Source organism: Rhinoraja longicauda, chromosome 43, assembly GCF_053455715.1.
Source record: "Rhinoraja longicauda isolate Sanriku21f chromosome 43, sRhiLon1.1, whole genome shotgun sequence".
Lineage (NCBI taxonomy): Eukaryota > Metazoa > Chordata > Chondrichthyes > Rajiformes > Arhynchobatidae > Rhinoraja > Rhinoraja longicauda.
In genome coordinates this window covers 3523700-3533093 of record NC_135995.1, presented here as the reverse complement: position 1 = coordinate 3533093, position 9394 = coordinate 3523700, and the positions used below count along the sequence as shown (strand labels likewise).

General features: G+C 51.8%; 1 long non-coding RNA gene across 1 annotated transcript; it reads right to left on the bottom strand.

The window, feature by feature from the left end:
* Window positions 1–4897: 4897 nt before the first annotated feature.
* Window positions 4898–8273, bottom strand: LOC144612179 (uncharacterized). Its single transcript, XR_013549639.1, has 3 exons — window positions 8174–8273; window positions 7043–7082; window positions 4898–5189 (listed from the first exon to the last, which is right to left on the bottom strand). It is a non-coding gene; the product is annotated as an uncharacterized LOC144612179 (long non-coding RNA).
* Between the last annotated feature and the right edge of the window lie 1121 nt (window positions 8274–9394).

Genomic DNA, 9394 nt, shown 5'->3' with positions numbered 1-9394 from the left:
AGAGAGGGAGAGAGAGAAAGAGAGAGAGGGGAGAGAGAGAAAGAGAGAGAGTGTTTTGGAAAGTTTTGAGAAAGTTTGAGAGGGAGAGAGAGAGAGAGAGAGAGAGAGAGAAGGGAGAGAGAGAGAGAGAGAGAGAGAGAGAGAGAGAGAGAGAGAGAGAGAGAGAGAGAGAGAGAGAGAGAGAGAGAGAGAGAGAGAGAGAGAGAGAGAGAGAGAGAGAGAGAGAGAGATTTGGAAAGTTTTGAGAAAGTTTGAGAGAGAGAGAGGGAGAGAGAGAGAGATTTGGAAAGTTTTGGGAAAGTGAGAGAGGGAGAGAGAGAGAGAGAGAGAGAGAGAGAGAGAGAGATGTGGCCCTTGTGGCTAGAGGATCAGGGGGTATGGAGAGGAGGCAGGTACGGGATACTGAGTTGGATGATCAGCCATGATCATATTGAATGGCGGTGCGTACAGGATCGAAGGGCCGAATGGCCTACTCCTGCACCTACTGTATGTTTCTATGAAAGAGAGAAGGAATTAGAGAAAGGAGCGGAAATAGTGAGAGATTGAGAGAGAAGGGGAGAGAGAGAGAGAGAGAGGGGGAAAGAGAGAGAGGGGAAAGAGAGAGAGAGAGGGGAAAGAGAGAGAGAGAGGGAAAGAGAGAGAGAGGGGAAAGAGAGAGAGAGGGGAAAGAGAGAGAGAGGGGAAAGAGAGAGAGAGGGGAAAGAGAGAGAGAGGGGAAAGAGAGAGAGAGAGTGGAAAGAGAGAGAGAGAGGGGAAAGAGAGAGAGAGAGAGAGGGGAAAGAGAGAGAGAGGGGGGTCGCTAGATGACTTTAATGCAAGGCCATCACTGCATTTAACATTGCAGCAGCCTGCAAATTTATCCTAATACGATGCATTAGTCGCATTTAACATTTGAGAGGTTTTGCAGGATTATTGCAATTAATTCTATTGCATTTCACATCGCAGGGTGTTGCAATATTTCTTTAATGCAAGGCGATCACTGCATTTAACATTGCAGCAACCTGAAAAGTCATCCTAATGCGATGCATTTGTTGCATTTAACATTTGAGATTTAACAGAGAGAGAGAGAGAGGGAGAGGGAGAGAGCGAGAGAGAGAGCATACAATAATACAGTAATACAGTAATAATACTAAATTAACATTATTAATAATAAGAATTAATCAAAGATTGATTGATTGGCGATCGGTGGGTGGGTGGATGTCAGGAGGAACCGTACACCAATAAAGATTTTTTCACAGACAGCACTTGTTTATAACGCGCGCACACACCCACGACACCTGTTTATTCTTTATCCCTGTTCGTATAAGTATGTATGTATGTACGGGGTTAATCAATATCTGTTATGGGCTGAGTGTAAGACAAGTGTTTGGGCCCTTCAGGTTATATCATATCATATCATATATCTACAGCCGGAAACAGGCCTTTTCGGCCCTCCAAGTCCGTGCCGCCCAGCGATCCCCGCACATTAACACTATCCTACACCCACTAGGGACAATTTTTACATTTACCCAGTCAATTAACCTACATACCTGTACGTCTTTGGAGTGTGGGAGGAAACCGAAGATCTCGGAGAAAACCCACGCAGGTCACGGGGAGAACGTACAAACTCCTTACAGTGCAGCACCCGTAGTCAGGATCGAACCTGTGTCTCCGGCGCTGCATTCGCTGTAAAGCAGCAACTCTACCGCTGCGCTACCGTGCCGCCCGCGGTTGGCGCGGGTGGCGGCCAGGCAGGCAGGCAGATAAAAGACGGCCATCGCAAGCTTGGTCACAACTGCTGGAGTGTCGGAGTGTCTACTAGACTGGGGTAAGTCAGTCAGCTCACACACACACACACGCACACACACACACGCACACACACAATTAGGGTGATGTCTGTTTTTTATTACAATGCCAAGAACTGTAACACAAGCACACACAGAGAGAGGGAGAGAGGGAGAGAGGGAGAGAGGGAGGGAGCGAGAGAGGGAGAGAGAGAGGGAGAGGAGAGAGAGAGAGAGAGAGAGAGAGAGAGAGAGAGAGAGAGAGAGAGCTGGGGGAGAGAGAGAGAGCTGGGGGAGAGAGAGAGAGCTGGGGGAGAGAGAGAGCTGGGGGAGAGAGAGAGAGGAGAGAGAGAGCTGGGGGGGGGGGGGGGGGAGAGAGAGAGAGCTGGGGGAGAGAGAGAGAGCTGGGGGAGAGAGAGAGAGAGAGAGAGAGAGAGAGAGAGAGAGAGAGAGCTGGGGGAGACCCAAACACAAACCCAAACACAAACCCCTCTCCCCTTCTCTGTAACCCCCTCCCCTCCCCTCTGGCCCCTTCACCCCTCTCCCCGTCCCTGTAACCCCCTCCCATCCATCCAGCACCTACACCCCTCTCCCCGTCTCTGTAACCCCCTCCCCTTCGGCCCCTACACCACTCTCCCAGTCTCTGTAAACCCCTCGGCTCCCCTTCACACCTCTCCCCGTCACTGTAACCCCCTCCCCACGGGCCCCTACACCACTCTCCCCGTCTCTGTAACCCCCTCCCATCCCACCCCTACATCCCCCCGTTTCTGTAACTTCCTTCCCTCCCCGCCGGCCCCTACAACCCTCTCCCTGTCTCTGTAAACCCCTCCCCTCCAGTCTCTACACCCCTCTCTGTTAACTCCCTCCCCTCCACCCCTCCCTGGCAAATTGGAGCTATTTAATCTAATGGGTGTGACAGTCTCCTGTTCCACTGTGCCATGGTTAGGTTGCTCATTTGGACAAGACTGCACTGATTCAAGAATTGTAGGAAAGAACTGCAGTTGCTGGTTTAAATCGAAGATGTTGAGGAGGTCCACTCGTCGTGTAAACACTCTGTTTAATCATTAACCGAATACAGTTCCGACGCTCACCCACGCAAGCCCGAGTTCCGTCGCTTACCCGCGCATGCCCGCGTTCCGTCGCTTACCCGCGCATGCCCGCGTTCCATCGTTCACCTATGCGTTACCGCGTTCCGTCGCTCGCCCGCACGTGCCCGCGTTCCGTCGCTCACCCGCGCATGCCCGCGTTCCGTCGCTCACCCGCACGTGCCCGCGTTCCGTCACTCACCCGCACGTGCCCGAGTTCAAACTCCAATTGCCAAATCCTTTGTTCTCCTGGCACACGAATGCCCGACCCTCTGACCGTGTGGCTGTTCGGCCCAGATCACGCCCGGTCCACATGAGAGTCCCGCCCGACAAACGATGGTTCGATACCAAATTGGCTTGGCCCGCTACATGACCCCCCTCCCCCCGAACCAGAGTACTGGAGGCGGGTAGGCTGACGAGTGAGGCTGCTGGTCGCATGTACGCGTCTCCTGTGTTCAGGGTCTCAGCTGGCAGAGATAAGGGCGGGTGGACGCCCTGTGTGGCGGGGTTGTGCCACCTGCACTGGTTGGTCAACGTCCAAGTGTGCCGGCTTAAGACGGTCCACAGAGAAAGTCTCGTGCCTGCCTCCCGTGTTGATGACACAAGTCGTGGTGCCATGCTGCAGTACCTGGAAGGGTCCCTCGTAAGCCCTTTGCAGTGGCGTACGGTGGGAATCGCGGCGAATGAAAACATACTGGTAGTTTGTGAGGGCCGGTGGTTCGTACGTGGGGGCGAGTCCGTGGTGGGACGTCGGGACGGCAGAGAGCGTGCCCACCATCTCCCGGAGGCACGTCAGCATGGTCAAGGATGGTTCCTGATGTCCACGTGCTGCTGGGATGAAATCCCCTGGGACAGTAAGCGGGGCGCCGTACAACAGCTCGGATGAGGAAATTGCCAGATCCTCCTTCGGGGCAGTGCATATTCCCAGCAGTACCCACGGCAACCATCCAGTCTAGGCCCGCGAGCTGTGCCTTTAAGGATGTCTTCAGGTGCCGGTGAAAACGCTCCACTAGGCCGTTGGCTTGCGGGTGGTGGGCTGTAGTGTGGTGCAGCTGAGCGCCAAACAGCCAGGCCACTGCTGACCACAACTCGGAGGTGAACTGCACACCTCTGTCCACTGACACAGCAAAACGGTCGATCCAGTGGCAGTGAGGGCACGTGGACACATTGCAACAGACGTATCTGAGATCAGGGCGGCTCCTGATGAGGTATCCGAGATCGAGACGGCTCCCGAGAGATTGTCCGTTCCAGATGGGGGCAAAACGCTGACCTCCGCTCACGTGTCCACCAGAAAACGCCGCCCGGTCCCATGTGCAGAGGAGGCGATGCCTCTGGCCGGCCACAGTAGCCACTACTGGCGGCCGGCCGAGGCGTTTCCCGGAATGTGCGCAGGGTGGTCGGCATCTGCGAGCCTCGGAACCCCACCTTTGGTGGTCGTAGCACCACGTACTTTTGCTGGCATCGCTCGTGTCCAGCTTCACCGGCGCATCTTCGGTGGAGGCTGGGATCGGCCGCTTGACCCGCCGAGGCCGCGCCACCACCCCGTTGATGGTGGCGCCACCCGGCTGTTTAACCTGCCAAAGCACGTCCGCACGGGCAGCTACCCAACGGGGGACGGTGAAATCCTCGTTCACGAGGAGCAGGCGAATGTCATCAGGCGTTTGTTCGAGGAAAATCTGTTTGAACAGGAGGCAGGGCGCGTGGCCGTTCAGCATGGCGAACATTTCGCTCATGAGCACAGACGGCTTGCGGTCGCCGAGGCCGTCCATGTGCAGGAGTTTGTCGGCCCTGTCGCAGAGGCTGAGACCGAAAGTGCACAAAAGGAGCGCATTAAGGCCCTTGTACGTGCCCGCAGCTGGTGGCTGGCGAAGGTAATTGATTAGTCAAGTCAAGTCAAGTCAATTTTATTTGTATAGCACATTTAAAAACAACCCACGTTGACCAAAGTGCTGTACATCTGATTAGGTACTAAGGAAAAAAAATGAAACATACGGTAGCACGCAAACAGTTCACAGCGCCTCCTCAATGAGCCTCAAACGCTAGGGAGTAGAAATAGGTTTTGAGCCTGGACTTAAAGGAGTCGATGGAGGGGGCAGTTCTGATGGGGAGAGGGATGCTGTTCCACAGTCTAGGAGCTGCAACCGCAAAAGCGCGGTCACCCCTGAGCTCGTGGTGGTGTCCTGGTCTAGCGCTCTGACCACATGGTAATATTTTGTAGCATCGGCAGCGATCTGTCGAATGTGGTACTGGGCCTCAGCCTGTTCGAACCACACTTGGGGCTGTGATGTCCAGAAAATGTGGAGTTAAACCAAAACTGCATTCTGCTGGTCCAGGTTGCCGGCTGCAAACATGGCAATAATCCACAATAAGCCATTTTGGATCGACGGGGTCACCACTGAGGACGTCCACACGTCATGTAAACACTCTGTTTAATCATTACCCGAATACAGTTCCGTCGCTCACCCACGCCTGCCCGAGTTTAATCTCCAATTGCCAAATCCTTTATTGTCCTGACACACGATGGCCCGACCCCTGACCGCGTGATTGGTCGGCCCAGATCACGTCCGGTCCACACGAGAGTTCGAGCCTGACAAAGGGTGGCGAATCTGTGGAATTCTTTGCCACAGAAGGCTGTGGAGGCCAAGCCAATGGATACTTTTGAGGTAGAGATGGATAGAATCTTAATTAGTACAGGTGTCAGGGGTTATGGGGAGAAGGCAGGAGAATTGGGTTGGGAGGATAAGATAGACCAGCCTTGATTGGATGACAGTGTAGACGATGAGCCGAATGGCCTAATTCTGCTCCTATCATAAGGTCAGAAGGAATAGGAGTAGAAAAATGGCCTTTAATTGTGAGGCTTTGACCTCTGGTCCTAGACTCTCCCACTGGTGGAAACATCCTCTCCACATCCACTCTATCCAGGCCTTTCACTATTCTGTATGTTTCAATGCAGTCCCCCATTATTCTTCTAAACTTCAGCGAGTACAGGCCCAGTGCCAACAAACTCTCATCATAGGTTAACCTAGTCATTCCTGGGATCATTGTTGTAAACCTCCTCTGGACCCTCTCCAGAGCCAGCACATCCTTCCTCAGATACAGGGCACAAAATTGCTCACCATATTCCAAATACGGCCTTACCAGCGCCTGACAGAGGCTCAGCATTACATCCCTGTTTTTGTATACAAGCCTGATTGTATAAATGCTAGCATTGAGTTTGCTCTCTTTACTACCGTTATCATTATAACTTTTGAAGTGGCAGAGACTCGAGAGGCCCAACGACCTCTTGATATATGAGGAAGTAGACAGAAGTTGTAACAGGAAATTTAGTGCTAAAAATGAAAATGTTCTTTCACAAAATGATGGGAAATGTATCATACAGTTCCCCAAAGCTGATTGTGCAAAACACTCCCTTTATTCATCGAGAAAACAAAATGCTGGAGGAGCTCAGCGGATCTGTGGGGGTTAGACAAAAGTGCAGGAGGAAATCAGCGGGATGGGCAACACCACTAGAGGGAAGGAATGGGTGACGTTTCGGGTAGAGACCCTTCTGTGTGTGCATGCCTCCTTCCCTCCCTCCCTCGCTCTCTCTCCCTCTCTCATTGTCTCTCTCTCTCAGGATTGTGTTTGTGTGTCTGCCTGTGTGTTTGTGCCCTCCCCACCTGTCTCTGTGACTCTCTCCCCTCCGACCCCTACACCCCCTCTCCCTGTCTCTCTAACCCCCTCCCCTCTGGCACCGACACCCCCTCTCTGTAATTCCCTCCTCTCCCCTCCAGCCCCTACACCCTCTCTCCCCTCCTCTGTAACCTCCTCCCCTCCAGCCCCAACACCCTCTCTCCCTGTCTCTGTAACCCACTCCCCTCCAGCACCTGCACCTCTCCCCGTCTCTGCAACCCCCTCCCTTCCGGCCCCTACACCTCCTCTCCCCTCCTCTGTAATCCCCTCCCCTCCGGCCCTTACACCTCCTCTCCCCGTCTCTTTAACCCCCTCCCCTCTGCCCCCTACACACCCTCTCCCCATCTCTGTAACCTCCTCCCCTCCGGCCCTTACACCTCCTCTCCCCGTCTCTTTAACCCCCTCCCCTCCGCCCCCTACACACCCTCTCCCCATCTCTGTAAACCTCTCCCCTCCACCCCTCACCCCGATTCATATCTCACAAAAATTCCTTTCTTCATTTTGATTCCAGAGTTGACTTACGTAGGCCGAACACAGGTCAGTTTTCTCATCACCTTCGACACTGCAAATCGAAGGGTAGATAGATTAGACACAAAGTGCTGGAGCAACTCACAGGCATGTGAGTGAGGTCAACAAAAAAGGAAGAAAAGAGCCGAGCGCTTGCACGAGGCGTACAACGCAAAATTACACACAAAGTTACCAGTTTCAAGCCTCTTTTAGTGCATTTCAAAGTAAAAACAAGCATTACAAAATAATGTGAATATGTCACTGCACACTAATAACATTTTCAGTAAATTTGTACATTAATTGATAATCAGCCCAAAGAGGTGATTGGCTTTTCTGCTTTGTTTTATATTTTAACCCTGTCTTAATTAATTTAGTTATGTAATCTTGCACTTAAATTTAATATTTACCCATTACAGTTCCACCACTGATTTTCTGGCACTCTTGGTTCCAGAGCTTGGCTGGTTTATCCAGCAGGCCAAGGAAGTCGCCTATGGGGATAGATTTACTGGCTCCAGCTGGGCTGGAGTTCCAGAGCCCCGGCCGCAGGTTACAAATTCAACCCACCGATCGACCGTGGAAGTCCCGATGGGGTCAAGATTGGCTGCCTTGCCCAGCCAAGGAGCCACATTTTCGGGAAGACTTCCAGGGCGCACCGGGGGGAGGAATTCTTGCGGAATCCCGAGCAACCTCTAGTGGAACCCTAGTGTTCATTACATATATATATAGTTTTTTTCTTTCTTTCGATCCGATTTCTCCCTTTATTTGGCAAAGTGAAAAATGCGGAAACCATGCAAAAAGCACAGTAAATGGATATTTAAAATGCAGAAATCGGCGGAAAATTCACATGCCTGAACTCAGTGGGACGGGCAGCATCTCTGGAGAGAAGGAATGGGTGATGTTTCGGGTTGAGACCCTTCTTCAGACTGAGAGTCAGGGGAGAGGGAAACAAGAGATATCGACGGTGATGTAGAGATACAGAACAAATGAATGAAATTTGTGCGAAAAAAGTAACGATGGTAAAAGAGACAGGCCACTGTTAGCGGTTTGCTAGGTGAGAACGAGAAGCTGGTGCGGGTTGGGTGGGGGAGGGATGGAGAGAGAGGCAATGCAGGGGTTACTTGAAGAGAGAGAAATCAATATTCATACCAAACCAAGAGGCGGCAAGGGAGGCGGTGGAAAAGCATCGTCCGACAGAACAAAAATCTGTAATAAAGAGGTCTGCCATCACGAGGGTTTACGGTTGAGAGGGTGAATTTAGTTGAGGATGGAACAGCAGATACTGGCTGAAACCAAAGATGGACACAAAAAGTTGGAGTAACTCAATGGGTCAGTTTTGTTAGTTTAGAGATACAGCGTGTAAACAGGCCCTTCAGCCCACCGAGTCCGTGCTGACCAGTGATCACCCGTTCACACTAGGTATATGTGTTTAGTTTAGAGATACATCGCAGAAACAGGCCCTTCGGCCCATCGTGTTCACGATGACCAGCAAAGATTCTCTGCATTAGTGCGGCGATAGCGCGGTAGCGTAGCAATAGAACTACTGCCTTAGAGCGCGAGAGTCCCAGGTTCGATCCTGGCTACGGGTGCTATCTGTACGGAGTTTGCACGATTTCCCCATGACTGCGTGGGATTTCTCCGGGTGCTTGGGTTTCCTCCCACACTCCAAAGAAGTACAGGTTTGTGGGTTAATTGTCCCCAGTGTGCGTGGGGCAGTGTTAATGTGCAGGGATCGCAGGTCGCCATGGACTCGGGCCGAAGGGTCTGTTTACGTGCTGTATCTCTAAGCTAAACTAAACTAACAAATAACACAAACAAATTGCTCTCATATTTATACATGGACACCAAAAACATATATATTTAATGTTATAAATTTAGTTTAATTTAGTTTAAAGATACAGCGTGGAAACAGGCTCTTCGTCCCACCGAGTCTGCGCCGACCATCGATCCCAGCACTATCCTACACACAGTAGGGACAATTTACATTTATACCATCAAAACGATAACAGGCAGCCTTGGAAGCCTATCCTCCCTAGTCAAACCACATGTCAAAACCGTGGCGTGATATTTGACTCTGCATTAAAGTTTGACAAGCAAGTCAACGCTGTGGTAAAAGCCAGCTTCTTCCAGCTTCGTACCATAGCTAAAATCAAACCATTCCTCCAATTTGACGACATTGAAAAAATCATTCACGCATTCATTTCCTCCCGCCTAGACTACTGCAACTCCCTATACACTGGGATCAGCCAATCATCCCTGTCCCGCCTTCAATTGGTCCAAAACGCCGCAGCGAGACTCCTGAGGGGTACCCATAAAAGGGACCACATCACCCCGATTCTGGCCTCTCTCCACTGGCTCCCAATACAGTAC